The sequence below is a fragment of the Ascaphus truei genome, unplaced genomic scaffold, assembly GCF_040206685.1.
Source record: "Ascaphus truei isolate aAscTru1 unplaced genomic scaffold, aAscTru1.hap1 HAP1_SCAFFOLD_1464, whole genome shotgun sequence".
Lineage (NCBI taxonomy): Eukaryota > Metazoa > Chordata > Amphibia > Anura > Ascaphidae > Ascaphus > Ascaphus truei.
Genome location: NW_027454349.1, coordinates 1 through 16134, shown reverse-complemented (window position 1 = coordinate 16134; position 16134 = coordinate 1). Strand labels below are relative to the sequence as shown.

The 16134-nt window shown below is 48.6% G+C and overlaps 11 non-coding genes across 11 annotated transcripts; all 11 read right to left on the bottom strand.

The window, feature by feature from the left end:
- Window positions 1-265: 265 nt before the first annotated feature.
- LOC142476127 (U1 spliceosomal RNA) lies at window positions 266-433 on the bottom strand. The gene has a single exon (XR_012791370.1). It is a non-coding gene; the product is annotated as a U1 spliceosomal RNA (small nuclear RNA).
- A 1324-nt stretch (window positions 434-1757) lies between these two features.
- LOC142476126 (U1 spliceosomal RNA) lies at window positions 1758-1925 on the bottom strand. Its single transcript, XR_012791369.1, has one exon. It is a non-coding gene; the product is annotated as a U1 spliceosomal RNA (small nuclear RNA).
- A 1283-nt stretch (window positions 1926-3208) lies between these two features.
- Window positions 3209-3376, bottom strand: LOC142476125 (U1 spliceosomal RNA). The gene has a single exon (XR_012791368.1). It is a non-coding gene; the product is annotated as a U1 spliceosomal RNA (small nuclear RNA).
- A 1306-nt stretch (window positions 3377-4682) lies between these two features.
- Window positions 4683-4850, bottom strand: LOC142476124 (U1 spliceosomal RNA). Its single transcript, XR_012791367.1, has one exon. It is a non-coding gene; the product is annotated as a U1 spliceosomal RNA (small nuclear RNA).
- Window positions 4851-6152: 1302 nt separating this feature from the next.
- On the bottom strand, window positions 6153-6320 carry LOC142476123 (U1 spliceosomal RNA). Its single transcript, XR_012791366.1, has one exon. It is a non-coding gene; the product is annotated as a U1 spliceosomal RNA (small nuclear RNA).
- A 1277-nt stretch (window positions 6321-7597) lies between these two features.
- On the bottom strand, window positions 7598-7765 carry LOC142476118 (U1 spliceosomal RNA). Its single transcript, XR_012791362.1, has one exon. It is a non-coding gene; the product is annotated as a U1 spliceosomal RNA (small nuclear RNA).
- A 1310-nt stretch (window positions 7766-9075) lies between these two features.
- Window positions 9076-9243, bottom strand: LOC142476165 (U1 spliceosomal RNA). Its single transcript, XR_012791409.1, has one exon. It is a non-coding gene; the product is annotated as a U1 spliceosomal RNA (small nuclear RNA).
- Window positions 9244-10515: 1272 nt separating this feature from the next.
- LOC142476154 (U1 spliceosomal RNA) lies at window positions 10516-10683 on the bottom strand. The gene has a single exon (XR_012791397.1). It is a non-coding gene; the product is annotated as a U1 spliceosomal RNA (small nuclear RNA).
- A 1307-nt stretch (window positions 10684-11990) lies between these two features.
- On the bottom strand, window positions 11991-12158 carry LOC142476143 (U1 spliceosomal RNA). The gene has a single exon (XR_012791386.1). It is a non-coding gene; the product is annotated as a U1 spliceosomal RNA (small nuclear RNA).
- Window positions 12159-13442: 1284 nt separating this feature from the next.
- LOC142476132 (U1 spliceosomal RNA) lies at window positions 13443-13610 on the bottom strand. Its single transcript, XR_012791375.1, has one exon. It is a non-coding gene; the product is annotated as a U1 spliceosomal RNA (small nuclear RNA).
- Window positions 13611-14908: 1298 nt separating this feature from the next.
- Window positions 14909-15076, bottom strand: LOC142476112 (U1 spliceosomal RNA). Its single transcript, XR_012791356.1, has one exon. It is a non-coding gene; the product is annotated as a U1 spliceosomal RNA (small nuclear RNA).
- Between the last annotated feature and the right edge of the window lie 1058 nt (window positions 15077-16134).

The following is a 16134-nucleotide window of genomic DNA, read 5'->3' as shown; positions in this document are numbered from 1 at the left end:
TGCTGTTTTTTTCATAAATATATATATACAGTACACAGTATTTGTTTCCCTATTTCCCAATCCACCTGTGAACTTATTCCTAAACGTCTGTGCAGGTACATCATTGTCATTTGTCCCTGTTTGAGATGTTGCTAGCTGGCTATTTATTGTACATGGTGCTCCTTTTTGCCAGCAGTTATTGACCATGCCCAAAGCCCAAGCAGTGGGAATAGCAGCAGCTTGTCTGAACAAACACCTGTTTCTGTTTTTTGTAACCATCCAAAAACAGGGGAGAGCGCGCACGCAGTCCCCCACTACCAGAAATTGTGCAGTCGAGTTTCCCGCATGTGGGGAAATCGCAGAGGTCAGCTAGCTCCAAGTGCAATGAGCTAGCCTCGCCCTGGGAGAGCCACCTGCTGGAGCATGGCTTAAAACTCCCCTGCCAGGTAAGTATGAGTTGCAATGGCGCGCTGGGGGCAACTAGCCCTGTCCCAGGACAACTGTCACCCTTGTGGAGAGAGCAGCTTGGTCATTGGTGCAGCAAGCAACACAGTACCTGAGGCCTAGTATCTGAGCCGCTGCAGCCAGCACCTGCAGCAAGGAGCAGCCTAGGCCATTCCATGCAAACATTTGTGCAGCAGCAGCAGCAGCAGCAGCAGCAGCAGCAGCAGCAGCAGCAGCAGCAGCAGCAGCAGCAGCAGCAATGAATATTTGTCAAACAACATAGATCCAAGACACCCCGTCCTCCTCCCCCCCCCCCCAGAAGCGAAGCAAAGCAAAGCAAAGCAAAGCAAAGCCAAACCAAACCCTCCCCCCCATCCAACAAGCACCCAGAGCAGCCAAGCTTCGCCGTAAGGTACTTCTTCTTAGTTTTAAAAGAAAGAAGCAATCACTTTGAACACCGCTCAGCTCTGTCATTTCAGCTGCCGGAGAGACAGGGGGACACCATATTTCTGGGGTGGCTTTCTACATCTCCCCTACCTGCTGGCACTCTCTTTTTCTGACCTCCACTGACACCTGCTGCTGCTGCTGCTGCTGCTGCATAAAAAGGGAGAGGTGCCCTGTCCTGCTGGCAAACGTGACACTTTGGCCCTTACCAGCATGGCTGTTTACCTGGCATTTGCATAAATATAGAAGCAAGCTAACACTGTCTGCTGCTCCATGGATAGAGATAGATAGATAGATAGATAGATAGATAGATAGATAGATAGATAGATAGATAGATAGATAGATAGATAGATAGATAGATAGATAGAGATTGTTTTTTGCACAGCTCAGCAGATAGTCTGCAATCTGTTGCTTTTAAATGCTGCTCTTTGTTACTTTGGAGCCTAGAAACTCTAGAACGTACTGTACACTCCCTTTGTGATATCATCACAGGGGGTTGTCTGGCTACAGAGACCCAGACATACCATGTAGAACTAGGGTGGGGAGGGGGTGAAATAAAAACCCCATATCATATCCTGCAAGCAAGGACCGTCCATTTTTTCAAATCCAGATTTGATTGTAAATGTGCTGTTTTTTTCATAAATATATATATACAGTACACCGTATTTGTTTCCCTATTTCCCAATCCACCTGTGAACTTATTCCTAAACGTCTGTGCAGGTACATCATTGTCATTTGTCCCTGTTTGAGATGTTGCTAGCTGGCTATTTATTGTACATGGTGCTCCTTTTTGCCAGCAGTTATTGACCATGCCCAAAGCCCAAGCAGTGGGAATAGCAGCAGCTTGTCTGAACAAACACCTGTTTCTGTTTTTTGTAACCATCCAAAAACAGGGGAGAGCGCGCACGCAGTCCCCCACTACCAGAAATTGTGCAGTCGAGTTTCCCGCATGTGGGGAAATCGCAGAGGTCAGCTAGCTCCAAGTGCAATGAGCTAGCCTCGCCCTGGGAGAGCCACCTGCTGGAGCATGGCTTAAAACTCCCCTGCCAGGTAAGTATGAGTTGCAATGGCGCGCTGGGGGCAACTAGCCCTGTCCCAGGACAACTGTCACCCTTGTGGAGAGAGCAGCTTGGTCATTGGTGCAGCAAGCAACACAGTACCTGAGGCCTAGTATCTGAGCCGCTGCAGCCAGCACCTGCAGCAAGGAGCAGCCTAGGCCATTCCATGCAAACATTTGTGCTGCAGCAGCAGCAGCAGCAGCAGCAGCAGCAGCAGCAGCAGCAGCAGCAATGAATATTTGTCAAACAACATAGATCCAAGACACCCCGTCCTCCTCCCCCCCCCCCCCAGAAGCGAAGCAAAGCAAAGCAAAGCAAAGCAAAGCCAAACCAAACCCTCCCCCCCATCCAACAAGCACCCAGAGCAGCCAAGCTTCGCCGTAAGGTACTTCTTCTTAGTTTTAAAAGAAAGAAGCAATCACTTTGAACACCGCTCAGCTCTGTCATTTCAGCTGCCGGAGAGACAGGGGGACACCATATTTCTGGGGTGGCTTTCTACATCTCCCCTACCTGCTGGCACTCTCTTTTTCTGACCTCCACTGACACCTGCTGCTGCTGCTGCTGCTGCTGCATAAAAAGGGAGAGGTGCCCTGTCCTGCTGGCAAACGTGACACTTTGGCCCTTACCAGCATGGCTGTTTACCTGGCATTTGCATAAATATAGAAGCAAGCTAACACTGTCTGCTGCTCCATGGATAGAGATAGATAGATAGATAGATAGATAGATAGATAGATAGATAGATAGATAGATAGATAGATAGAGATTGTTTTTTGCACAGCTCAGCAGATAGTCTGCAATCTGTTGCTTTTAAATGCTGCTCTTTGTTACTTTGGAGCCTAGAAACTCTAGAACGTACTGTACACTCCCTTTGTGATATCATCACAGGGGGTTGTCTGGCTACAGAGACCCAGACATACCATGTAGAACTAGGGTGGGGAGGGGGTGAAATAAAAACCCCATATCATATCCTGCAAGCAAGGACCGTCCATTTTTTCAAATCCAGATTTGATTGTAAATGTGCTGTTTTTTTCATAAATATATATATACAGTACACCGTATTTGTTTCCCTATTTCCCAATCCACCTGTGAACTAATTCCTAAACGTCTGTGCAGGTACATCATTGTCATTTGTCCCTGTTTGAGATGTTGCTAGCTGGCAATTTATTGTACATGGTGCTCCTTTTTGCCAGCAGTTATTGACCATGCCCAAAGCCCAAGCAGTGGGAATAGCAGCAGCTTGTCTGAACAAACACCTGTTTCTGTTTTTTGTAACCATCCAAAAACAGGGGAGAGCGCGCACGCAGTCCCCCACTACCAGAAATTGTGCAGTCGAGTTTCCCGCATGTGGGGAAATCGCAGAGGTCAGCTAGCTCCAAGTGCAATGAGCTAGCCTCGCCCTGGGAGAGCCACCTGCTGGAGCATGGCTTAAAACTCCCCTGCCAGGTAAGTATGAGTTGCAATGGCGCGCTGGGGGCAACTAGCCCTGTCCCAGGACAACTGTCACCCTTGTGGAGAGAGCAGCTTGGTCATTGGTGCAGCAAGCAACACAGTACCTGAGGCCTAGTATCTGAGCCGCTGCAGCCAGCACCTGCAGCAAGGAGCAGCCTAGGCCATTCCATGCAAACATTTGTGCTGCAGCAGCAGCAGCAGCAGCAGCAGCAGCAGCAGCAGCAGCAGCAGCAGCAATGAATATTTGTCAAACAACATAGATCCAAGACACCCCGTCCTCCTCCCCCCCCCCCCCAGAAGCGAAGCAAAGCAAAGCAAAGCAAAGCAAAGCCAAACCAAACCCTCCCCCCCATCCAACAAGCACCCAGAGCAGCCAAGCTTCGCCGTAAGGTACTTCTTCTTAGTTTTAAAAGAAAGAAGCAATCACTTTGAACACCGCTCAGCTCTGTCATTTCAGCTGCCGGAGAGACAGGGGGACACCATATTTCTGGGGTGGCTTTCTACATCTCCCCTACCTGCTGGCACTCTCTTTTTCTGACCTCCACTGACACCTGCTGCTGCTGCTGCTGCTGCTGCATAAAAAGGGAGAGGTGCCCTGTCCTGCTGGCAAACGTGACACTTTGGCCCTTACCAGCATGGCTGTTTACCTGGCATTTGCATAAATATAGAAGCAAGCTAACACTGTCTGCTGCTCCATGGATAGAGATAGATAGATAGATAGATAGATAGATAGATAGATAGATAGATAGATAGATAGATAGATAGATAGATAGATAGATAGATAGAGATTGTTTTTTGCACAGCTCAGCAGATAGTCTGCAATCTGTTGCTTTTAAATGCTGCTCTTTGTTACTTTGGAGCCTAGAAACTCTAGAACGTACTGTACACTCCCTTTGTGATATCATCACAGGGGGTTGTCTGGCTACAGAGACCCAGACATACCATGTAGAACTAGGGTGGGGAGGGGGTGAAATAAAAACCCCATATCATATCCTGCAAGCAAGGACCGTCCATTTTTTCAAATCCAGATTTGATTGTAAATGTGCTGTTTTTTTCATAAATATATATATACAGTACACCGTATTTGTTTCCCTATTTCCCAATCCACCTGTGAACTTATTCCTAAACGTCTGTGCAGGTACATCATTGTCATTTGTCCCTGTTTGAGATGTTGCTAGCTGGCTATTTATTGTACATGGTGCTCCTTTTTGCCAGCAGTTATTGACCATGCCCAAAGCCCAAGCAGTGGGAATAGCAGCAGCTTGTCTGAACAAACACCTGTTTCTGTTTTTTGTAACCATCCAAAAACAGGGGAGAGCGCGCACGCAGTCCCCCACTACCAGAAATTGTGCAGTCGAGTTTCCCGCATGTGGGGAAATCGCAGAGGTCAGCTAGCTCCAAGTGCAATGAGCTAGCCTCGCCCTGGGAGAGCCACCTGCTGGAGCATGGCTTAAAACTCCCCTGCCAGGTAAGTATGAGTTGCAATGGCGCGCTGGGGGCAACTAGCCCTGTCCCAGGACAACTGTCACCCTTGTGGAGAGAGCAGCTTGGTCATTGGTGCAGCAAGCAACACAGTACCTGAGGCCTAGTATCTGAGCCGCTGCAGCCAGCACCTGCAGCAAGGAGCAGCCTAGGCCATTCCATGCAAACATTTGTGCAGCAGCAGCAGCAGCAGCAGCAGCAGCAGCAGCAGCAGCAGCAGCAGCAGCAGCAGCAGCAGCAATGAATATTTGTCAAACAACATAGATCCAAGACACCCCGTCCTCCTCCCCCCCCCCCCCAGAAGCGAAGCAAAGCAAAGCAAAGCAAAGCAAAGCCAAACCAAACCCTCCCCCCCATCCAACAAGCACCCAGAGCAGCCAAGCTTCGCCGTAAGGTACTTCTTCTTAGTTTTAAAAGAAAGAAGCAATCACTTTGAACACCGCTCAGCTCTGTCATTTCAGCTGCCGGAGAGACAGGGGGACACCATATTTCTGGGGTGGCTTTCTACATCTCCCCTACCTGCTGGCACTCTCTTTTTCTGACCTCCACTGACACCTGCTGCTGCTGCTGCTGCTGCTGCATAAAAAGGGAGAGGTGCCCTGTCCTGCTGGCAAACGTGACACTTTGGCCCTTACCAGCATGGCTGTTTACCTGGCATTTGCATAAATATAGAAGCAAGCTAACACTGTCTGCTGCTCCATGGATAGAGATAGATAGATAGATAGATAGATAGATAGATAGATAGATAGATAGATAGATAGATAGATAGATAGAGATTGTTTTTTGCACAGCTCAGCAGATAGTCTGCAATCTGTTGCTTTTAAATGCTGCTCTTTGTTACTTTGGAGCCTAGAAACTCTAGAACGTACTGTACACTCCCTTTGTGATATCATCACAGGGGGTTGTCTGGCTACAGAGACCCAGACATACCATGTAGAACTAGGGTGGGGAGGGGGTGAAATAAAAACCCCATATCATATCCTGCAAGCAAGGACCGTCCATTTTTTCAAATCCAGATTTGATTGTAAATGTGCTGTTTTTTTCATAAATATATATATACAGTACACCGTATTTGTTTCCCTATTTCCCAATCCACCTGTGAACTTATTCCTAAACGTCTGTGCAGGTACATCATTGTCATTTGTCCCTGTTTGAGATGTTGCTAGCTGGCTATTTATTGTACATGGTGCTCCTTTTTGCCAGCAGTTATTGACCATGCCCAAAGCCCAAGCAGTGGGAATAGCAGCAGCTTGTCTGAACAAACACCTGTTTCTGTTTTTTGTAACCATCCAAAAACAGGGGAGAGCGCGCACGCAGTCCCCCACTACCAGAAATTGTGCAGTCGAGTTTCCCGCATGTGGGGAAATCGCAGAGGTCAGCTAGCTCCAAGTGCAATGAGCTAGCCTCGCCCTGGGAGAGCCACCTGCTGGAGCATGGCTTAAAACTCCCCTGCCAGGTAAGTATGAGTTGCAATGGCGCGCTGGGGGCAACTAGCCCTGTCCCAGGACAACTGTCACCCTTGTGGAGAGAGCAGCTTGGTCATTGGTGCAGCAAGCAACACAGTACCTGAGGCCTAGTATCTGAGCCGCTGCAGCCAGCACCTGCAGCAAGGAGCAGCCTAGGCCATTCCATGCAAACATTTGTGCAGCAGCAGCAGCAGCAGCAGCAGCAGCAGCAGCAGCAGCAGCAGCAGCAGCAGCAGCAGCAGCAATGAATATTTGTCAAACAACATAGATCCAAGACACCCCGTCCTCCTCCCCCCCCCCCCAGAAGCGAAGCAAAGCAAAGCAAAGCAAAGCAAAGCCAAACCAAACCCTCCCCCCCATCCAACAAGCACCCAGAGCAGCCAAGCTTCGCCGTAAGGTACTTCTTCTTAGTTTTAAAAGAAAGAAGCAATCACTTTGAACACCGCTCAGCTCTGTCATTTCAGCTGCCGGAGAGACAGGGGGACACCATATTTCTGGGGTGGCTTTCTACATCTCCCCTACCTGCTGGCACTCTCTTTTTCTGACCTCCACTGACACCTGCTGCTGCTGCTGCTGCTGCTGCATAAAAAGGGAGAGGTGCCCTGTCCTGCTGGCAAACGTGACACTTTGGCCCTTACCAGCATGGCTGTTTACCTGGCATTTGCATAAATATAGAAGCAAGCTAACACTGTCTGCTGCTCCATGGATAGAGATAGATAGATAGATAGATAGATAGATAGATAGATAGATAGAGATTGTTTTTTGCACAGCTCAGCAGATAGTCTGCAATCTGTTGCTTTTAAATGCTGCTCTTTGTTACTTTGGAGCCTAGAAACTCTAGAACGTACTGTACACTCCCTTTGTGATATCATCACAGGGGGTTGTCTGGCTACAGAGACCCAGACATACCATGTAGAACTAGGGTGGGGAGGGGGTGAAATAAAAACCCCATATCATATCCTGCAAGCAAGGACCGTCCATTTTTTCAAATCCAGATTTGATTGTAAATGTGCTGTTTTTTTCATAAATATATATATACAGTACACAGTATTTGTTTCCCTATTTCCCAATCCACCTGTGAACTTATTCCTAAACGTCTGTGCAGGTACATCATTGTCATTTGTCCCTGTTTGAGATGTTGCTAGCTGGCTATTTATTGTACATGGTGCTCCTTTTTGCCAGCAGTTATTGACCATGCCCAAAGCCCAAGCAGTGGGAATAGCAGCAGCTTGTCTGAACAAACACCTGTTTCTGTTTTTTGTAACCATCCAAAAACAGGGGAGAGCGCGCACGCAGTCCCCCACTACCAGAAATTGTGCAGTCGAGTTTCCCGCATGTGGGGAAATCGCAGAGGTCAGCTAGCTCCAAGTGCAATGAGCTAGCCTCGCCCTGGGAGAGCCACCTGCTGGAGCATGGCTTAAAACTCCCCTGCCAGGTAAGTATGAGTTGCAATGGCGCGCTGGGGGCAACTAGCCCTGTCCCAGGACAACTGTCACCCTTGTGGAGAGAGCAGCTTGGTCATTGGTGCAGCAAGCAACACAGTACCTGAGGCCTAGTATCTGAGCCGCTGCAGCCAGCACCTGCAGCAAGGAGCAGCCTAGGCCATTCCATGCAAACATTTGTGCAGCAGCAGCAGCAGCAGCAGCAGCAGCAGCAGCAGCAGCAGCAGCAGCAGCAGCAGCAGCAGCAGCAGCAGCAGCAGCAGCAATGAATATTTGTCAAACAACATAGATCCAAGACACCCCGTCCTCCTCCCCCCCCCCCCAGAAGCGAAGCAAAGCAAAGCAAAGCAAAGCCAAACCAAACCCTCCCCCCCATCCAACAAGCACCCAGAGCAGCCAAGCTTCGCCGTAAGGTACTTCTTCTTAGTTTTAAAAGAAAGAAGCAATCACTTTGAACACCGCTCAGCTCTGTCATTTCAGCTGCCGGAGAGACAGGGGGACACCATATTTCTGGGGTGGCTTTCTACATCTCCCCTACCTGCTGGCACTCTCTTTTTCTGACCTCCACTGACACCTGCTGCTGCTGCTGCTGCTGCTGCATAAAAAGGGAGAGGTGCCCTGTCCTGCTGGCAAACGTGACACTTTGGCCCTTACCAGCATGGCTGTTTACCTGGCATTTGCATAAATATAGAAGCAAGCTAACACTGTCTGCTGCTCCATGGATAGAGATAGATAGATAGATAGATAGATAGATAGATAGATAGATAGATAGATAGATAGATAGATAGAGATTGTTTTTTGCACAGCTCAGCAGATAGTCTGCAATCTGTTGCTTTTAAATGCTGCTCTTTGTTACTTTGGAGCCTAGAAACTCTAGAACGTACTGTACACTCCCTTTGTGATATCATCACAGGGGGTTGTCTGGCTACAGAGACCCAGACATACCATGTAGAACTAGGGTGGGGAGGGGGTGAAATAAAAACCCCATATCATATCCTGCAAGCAAGGACCGTCCATTTTTTCAAATCCAGATTTGATTGTAAATGTGCTGTTTTTTTCATAAATATATATATACAGTACACCGTATTTGTTTCCCTATTTCCCAATCCACCTGTGAACTTATTCCTAAACGTCTGTGCAGGTACATCATTGTCATTTGTCCCTGTTTGAGATGTTGCTAGCTGGCTATTTATTGTACATGGTGCTCCTTTTTGCCAGCAGTTATTGACCATGCCCAAAGCCCAAGCAGTGGGAATAGCAGCAGCTTGTCTGAACAAACACCTGTTTCTGTTTTTTGTAACCATCCAAAAACAGGGGAGAGCGCGCACGCAGTCCCCCACTACCAGAAATTGTGCAGTCGAGTTTCCCGCATGTGGGGAAATCGCAGAGGTCAGCTAGCTCCAAGTGCAATGAGCTAGCCTCGCCCTGGGAGAGCCACCTGCTGGAGCATGGCTTAAAACTCCCCTGCCAGGTAAGTATGAGTTGCAATGGCGCGCTGGGGGCAACTAGCCCTGTCCCAGGACAACTGTCACCCTTGTGGAGAGAGCAGCTTGGTCATTGGTGCAGCAAGCAACACAGTACCTGAGGCCTAGTATCTGAGCCGCTGCAGCCAGCACCTGCAGCAAGGAGCAGCCTAGGCCATTCCATGCAAACATTTGTGCAGCAGCAGCAGCAGCAGCAGCAGCAGCAGCAGCAGCAGCAGCAGCAGCAGCAGCAGCAGCAGCAATGAATATTTGTCAAACAACATAGATCCAAGACACCCCGTCCTCCTCCCCCCCCCCCCAGAAGCGAAGCAAAGCAAAGCAAAGCAAAGCCAAACCAAACCCTCCCCCCCATCCAACAAGCACCCAGAGCAGCCAAGCTTCGCCGTAAGGTACTTCTTCTTAGTTTTAAAAGAAAGAAGCAATCACTTTGAACACCGCTCAGCTCTGTCATTTCAGCTGCCGGAGAGACAGGGGGACACCATATTTCTGGGGTGGCTTTCTACATCTCCCCTACCTGCTGGCACTCTCTTTTTCTGACCTCCACTGACACCTGCTGCTGCTGCTGCTGCTGCTGCATAAAAAGGGAGAGGTGCCCTGTCCTGCTGGCAAACGTGACACTTTGGCCCTTACCAGCATGGCTGTTTACCTGGCATTTGCATAAATATAGAAGCAAGCTAACACTGTCTGCTGCTCCATGGATAGAGATAGATAGATAGATAGATAGATAGATAGATAGATAGATAGAGATTGTTTTTTGCACAGCTCAGCAGATAGTCTGCAATCTGTTGCTTTTAAATGCTGCTCTTTGTTACTTTGGAGCCTAGAAACTCTAGAACGTACTGTACACTCCCTTTGTGATATCATCACAGGGGGTTGTCTGGCTACAGAGACCCAGACATACCATGTAGAACTAGGGTGGGGAGGGGGTGAAATAAAAACCCCATATCATATCCTGCAAGCAAGGACCGTCCATTTTTTCAAATCCAGATTTGATTGTAAATGTGCTGTTTTTTTCATAAATATATATATACAGTACACAGTATTTGTTTCCCTATTTCCCAATCCACCTGTGAACTTATTCCTAAACGTCTGTGCAGGTACATCATTGTCATTTGTCCCTGTTTGAGATGTTGCTAGCTGGCTATTTATTGTACATGGTGCTCCTTTTTGCCAGCAGTTATTGACCATGCCCAAAGCCCAAGCAGTGGGAATAGCAGCAGCTTGTCTGAACAAACACCTGTTTCTGTTTTTTGTAACCATCCAAAAACAGGGGAGAGCGCGCACGCAGTCCCCCACTACCAGAAATTGTGCAGTCGAGTTTCCCGCATGTGGGGAAATCGCAGAGGTCAGCTAGCTCCAAGTGCAATGAGCTAGCCTCGCCCTGGGAGAGCCACCTGCTGGAGCATGGCTTAAAACTCCCCTGCCAGGTAAGTATGAGTTGCAATGGCGCGCTGGGGGCAACTAGCCCTGTCCCAGGACAACTGTCACCCTTGTGGAGAGAGCAGCTTGGTCATTGGTGCAGCAAGCAACACAGTACCTGAGGCCTAGTATCTGAGCCGCTGCAGCCAGCACCTGCAGCAAGGAGCAGCCTAGGCCATTCCATGCAAACATTTGTGCAGCAGCAGCAGCAGCAGCAGCAGCAGCAGCAGCAGCAGCAGCAGCAGCAGCAGCAGCAGCAGCAGCAGCAGCAGCAGCAATGAATATTTGTCAAACAACATAGATCCAAGACACCCCGTCCTCCTCCCCCCCCCCCCAGAAGCGAAGCAAAGCAAAGCAAAGCAAAGCCAAACCAAACCCTCCCCCCCATCCAACAAGCACCCAGAGCAGCCAAGCTTCGCCGTAAGGTACTTCTTCTTAGTTTTAAAAGAAAGAAGCAATCACTTTGAACACCGCTCAGCTCTGTCATTTCAGCTGCCGGAGAGACAGGGGGACACCATATTTCTGGGGTGGCTTTCTACATCTCCCCTACCTGCTGGCACTCTCTTTTTCTGACCTCCACTGACACCTGCTGCTGCTGCTGCTGCTGCTGCATAAAAAGGGAGAGGTGCCCTGTCCTGCTGGCAAACGTGACACTTTGGCCCTTACCAGCATGGCTGTTTACCTGGCATTTGCATAAATATAGAAGCAAGCTAACACTGTCTGCTGCTCCATGGATAGAGATAGATAGATAGATAGATAGATAGATAGATAGATAGATAGATAGATAGATAGATAGATAGAGATTGTTTTTTGCACAGCTCAGCAGATAGTCTGCAATCTGTTGCTTTTAAATGCTGCTCTTTGTTACTTTGGAGCCTAGAAACTCTAGAACGTACTGTACACTCCCTTTGTGATATCATCACAGGGGGTTGTCTGGCTACAGAGACCCAGACATACCATGTAGAACTAGGGTGGGGAGGGGGTGAAATAAAAACCCCATATCATATCCTGCAAGCAAGGACCGTCCATTTTTTCAAATCCAGATTTGATTGTAAATGTGCTGTTTTTTTCATAAATATATATATACAGTACACCGTATTTGTTTCCCTATTTCCCAATCCACCTGTGAACTTATTCCTAAACGTCTGTGCAGGTACATCATTGTCATTTGTCCCTGTTTGAGATGTTGCTAGCTGGCTATTTATTGTACATGGTGCTCCTTTTTGCCAGCAGTTATTGACCATGCCCAAAGCCCAAGCAGTGGGAATAGCAGCAGCTTGTCTGAACAAACACCTGTTTCTGTTTTTTGTAACCATCCAAAAACAGGGGAGAGCGCGCACGCAGTCCCCCACTACCAGAAATTGTGCAGTCGAGTTTCCCGCATGTGGGGAAATCGCAGAGGTCAGCTAGCTCCAAGTGCAATGAGCTAGCCTCGCCCTGGGAGAGCCACCTGCTGGAGCATGGCTTAAAACTCCCCTGCCAGGTAAGTATGAGTTGCAATGGCGCGCTGGGGGCAACTAGCCCTGTCCCAGGACAACTGTCACCCTTGTGGAGAGAGCAGCTTGGTCATTGGTGCAGCAAGCAACACAGTACCTGAGGCCTAGTATCTGAGCCGCTGCAGCCAGCACCTGCAGCAAGGAGCAGCCTAGGCCATTCCATGCAAACATTTGTGCAGCAGCAGCAGCAGCAGCAGCAGCAGCAGCAGCAGCAGCAGCAGCAGCAGCAGCAGCAGCAGCAATGAATATTTGTCAAACAACATAGATCCAAGACACCCCGTCCTCCTCCCCCCCCCCCCAGAAGCGAAGCAAAGCAAAGCAAAGCAAAGCCAAACCAAACCCTCCCCCCCATCCAACAAGCACCCAGAGCAGCCAAGCTTCGCCGTAAGGTACTTCTTCTTAGTTTTAAAAGAAAGAAGCAATCACTTTGAACACCGCTCAGCTCTGTCATTTCAGCTGCCGGAGAGACAGGGGGACACCATATTTCTGGGGTGGCTTTCTACATCTCCCCTACCTGCTGGCACTCTCTTTTTCTGACCTCCACTGACACCTGCTGCTGCTGCTGCTGCTGCTGCATAAAAAGGGAGAGGTGCCCTGTCCTGCTGGCAAACGTGACACTTTGGCCCTTACCAGCATGGCTGTTTACCTGGCATTTGCATAAATATAGAAGCAAGCTAACACTGTCTGCTGCTCCATGGATAGAGATAGATAGATAGATAGATAGATAGATAGATAGATAGATAGATAGATAGATAGAGATTGTTTTTTGCACAGCTCAGCAGATAGTCTGCAATCTGTTGCTTTTAAATGCTGCTCTTTGTTACTTTGGAGCCTAGAAACTCTAGAACGTACTGTACACTCCCTTTGTGATATCATCACAGGGGGTTGTCTGGCTACAGAGACCCAGACATACCATGTAGAACTAGGGTGGGGAGGGGGTGAAATAAAAACCCCATATCATATCCTGCAAGCAAGGACCGTCCATTTTTTCAAATCCAGATTTGATTGTAAATGTGCTGTTTTTTTCATAAATATATATATACAGTACACAGTATTTGTTTCCCTATTTCCCAATCCACCTGTGAACTTATTCCTAAACGTCTGTGCAGGTACATCATTGTCATTTGTCCCTGTTTGAGATGTTGCTAGCTGGCTATTTATTGTACATGGTGCTCCTTTTTGCCAGCAGTTATTGACCATGCCCAAAGCCCAAGCAGTGGGAATAGCAGCAGCTTGTCTGAACAAACACCTGTTTCTGTTTTTTGTAACCATCCAAAAACAGGGGAGAGCGCGCACGCAGTCCCCCACTACCAGAAATTGTGCAGTCGAGTTTCCCGCATGTGGGGAAATCGCAGAGGTCAGCTAGCTCCAAGTGCAATGAGCTAGCCTCGCCCTGGGAGAGCCACCTGCTGGAGCATGGCTTAAAACTCCCCTGCCAGGTAAGTATGAGTTGCAATGGCGCGCTGGGGGCAACTAGCCCTGTCCCAGGACAACTGTCACCCTTGTGGAGAGAGCAGCTTGGTCATTGGTGCAGCAAGCAACACAGTACCTGAGGCCTAGTATCTGAGCCGCTGCAGCCAGCACCTGCAGCAAGGAGCAGCCTAGGCCATTCCATGCAAACATTTGTGCAGCAGCAGCAGCAGCAGCAGCAGCAGCAGCAGCAGCAGCAGCAGCAGCAGCAGCAGCAGCAGCAGCAGCAATGAATATTTGTCAAACAACATAGATCCAAGACACCCCGTCCTCCTCCCCCCCCCCCCAGAAGCGAAGCAAAGCAAAGCAAAGCAAAGCCAAACCAAACCCTCCCCCCCATCCAACAAGCACCCAGAGCAGCCAAGCTTCGCCGTAAGGTACTTCTTCTTAGTTTTAAAAGAAAGAAGCAATCACTTTGAACACCGCTCAGCTCTGTCATTTCAGCTGCCGGAGAGACAGGGGGACACCATATTTCTGGGGTGGCTTTCTACATCTCCCCTACCTGCTGGCACTCTCTTTTTCTGACCTCCACTGACACCTGCTGCTGCTGCTGCTGCTGCTGCATAAAAAGGGAGAGGTGCCCTGTCCTGCTGGCAAACGTGACACTTTGGCCCTTACCAGCATGGCTGTTTACCTGGCATTTGCATAAATATAGAAGCAAGCTAACACTGTCTGCTGCTCCATGGATAGAGATAGATAGATAGATAGATAGATAGATAGATAGATAGATAGATAGATAGATAGATAGATAGAGATTGTTTTTTGCACAGCTCAGCAGATAGTCTGCAATCTGTTGCTTTTAAATGCTGCTCTTTGTTACTTTGGAGCCTAGAAACTCTAGAACGTACTGTACACTCCCTTTGTGATATCATCACAGGGGGTTGTCTGGCTACAGAGACCCAGACATACCATGTAGAACTAGGGTGGGGAGGGGGTGAAATAAAAACCCCATATCATATCCTGCAAGCAAGGACCGTCCATTTTTTCAAATCCAGATTTGATTGTAAATGTGCTGTTTTTTTCATAAATATATATATACAGTACACAGTATTTGTTTCCCTATTTCCCAATCCACCTGTGAACTTATTCCTAAACGTCTGTGCAGGTACATCATTGTCATTTGTCCCTGTTTGAGATGTTGCTAGCTGGCTATTTATTGTACATGGTGCTCCTTTTTGCCAGCAGTTATTGACCATGCCCAAAGCCCAAGCAGTGGGAATAGCAGCAGCTTGTCTGAACAAACACCTGTTTCTGTTTTTTGTAACCATCCAAAAACAGGGGAGAGCGCGCACGCAGTCCCCCACTACCAGAAATTGTGCAGTCGAGTTTCCCGCATGTGGGGAAATCGCAGAGGTCAGCTAGCTCCAAGTGCAATGAGCTAGCCTCGCCCTGGGAGAGCCACCTGCTGGAGCATGGCTTAAAACTCCCCTGCCAGGTAAGTATGAGTTGCAATGGCGCGCTGGGGGCAACTAGCCCTGTCCCAGGACAACTGTCACCCTTGTGGAGAGAGCAGCTTGGTCATTGGTGCAGCAAGCAACACAGTACCTGAGGCCTAGTATCTGAGCCGCTGCAGCCAGCACCTGCAGCAAGGAGCAGCCTAGGCCATTCCATGCAAACATTTGTGCAGCAGCAGCAGCAGCAGCAGCAGCAGCAGCAGCAGCAGCAGCAGCAGCAGCAGCAGCAGCAGCAATGAATATTTGTCAAACAACATAGATCCAAGACACCCCGTCCTCCTCCCCCCCCCCCCAGAAGCGAAGCAAAGCAAAGCAAAGCAAAGCCAAACCAAACCCTCCCCCCCATCCAACAAGCACCCAGAGCAGCCAAGCTTCGCCGTAAGGTACTTCTTCTTAGTTTTAAAAGAAAGAAGCAATCACTTTGAACACCGCTCAGCTCTGTCATTTCAGCTGCCGGAGAGACAGGGGGACACCATATTTCTGGGGTGGCTTTCTACATCTCCCCTACCTGCTGGCACTCTCTTTTTCTGACCTCCACTGACACCTGCTGCTGCTGCTGCTGCTGCTGCATAAAAAGGGAGAGGTGCCCTGTCCTGCTGGCAAACGTGACACTTTGGCCCTTACCAGCATGGCTGTTTACCTGGCATTTGCATAAATATAGAAGCAAGCTAACACTGTCTGCTGCTCCATGGATAGAGATAGATAGATAGATAGATAGATAGATAGATAGATAGATAGATAGATAGAGATTGTTTTTTGCACAGCTCAGCAGATAGTCTGCAATCTGTTGCTTTTAAATGCTGCTCTTTGTTACTTTGGAGCCTAGAAACTCTAGAACGTACTGTACACTCCCTTTGTGATATCATCACAGGGGGTTGTCTGGCTACAGAGACCCAGACATACCATGTAGAACTAGGGTGGGGAGGGGGTGAAATAAAAACCCCATATCATATCCTGCAAGCAAGGACCGTCCATTTTTTCAAATCCAGATTTGATTGTAAATGTGCTGTTTTTTTCATAAATATATATATACAGTACACAGTATTT